This window comes from Galeopterus variegatus, unplaced genomic scaffold (genome assembly GCF_000696425.1).
Source record: "Galeopterus variegatus unplaced genomic scaffold, G_variegatus-3.0.2 Scaffold1018, whole genome shotgun sequence".
Taxonomy (NCBI): domain Eukaryota; kingdom Metazoa; phylum Chordata; class Mammalia; order Dermoptera; family Cynocephalidae; genus Galeopterus; species Galeopterus variegatus.
In genome coordinates this window covers 313,677-314,376 of record NW_007727129.1, presented here as the reverse complement: position 1 = coordinate 314,376, position 700 = coordinate 313,677, and positions in this window count along the sequence as shown.

Here is a 700-nt window from a genome sequence, read left to right as displayed (position 1 = left end):
CACAGCACGGAGGCGTTCTGCTACCCTACCTCTTCAATTGGGAAGTGGCGGGTGCTTTGCCAAGTCTGGAATTGCCATGTTCAAAACACCCCCTTTTCATCACGTCACTTAACACAATGCCACCCTGTCATTCCCCACCTCCCCTGACCCCCCCACTCACAGGCTTGGGTAACAGCCATTGACACATCTAAGTGCCACCACAGAACCTCAGCCACCTGGAGGGTTGGGGGAGTATATTCCCTCTATGGTTGAGAAGAAAGGCAGGGCCCCAGAATTTCAGGAAAGTGCTGGGGACTCAGTGGAAAGGAAGTTGGGAGCTGGAGCAATTGGCCCCCATAACACTGCCACTTCCAGCATTTCCTTCTCCTGACAACTGGGATGTGTGAGGCGATGACAAGCTCAGGAGGCAGTGAGGCCCCTGAGGAGGAGCAGGCCCTGAGGGCAGACGCAGGAGTCCTAGGGACTCGTGCCTGGTCCTGCCAACGTCAGTGCTGAGGCCTGCGTTTGGAGGCTGGACACAGGTGGGCCTCAGCCTCTGGGCTGTGTCCACATGGTCCTGCCTTTCCTCACCCCTGGCTCGCAGGCTCGTTGCACAAGTGGCACATTCTTCACGCAACAGAAAGGAGCATAGGGCAGGCCACGGGAATGTCCAAGAGAGAAACAAGGGTGACGGCAGCCCCAGGACAGTTTCCACCTTCAG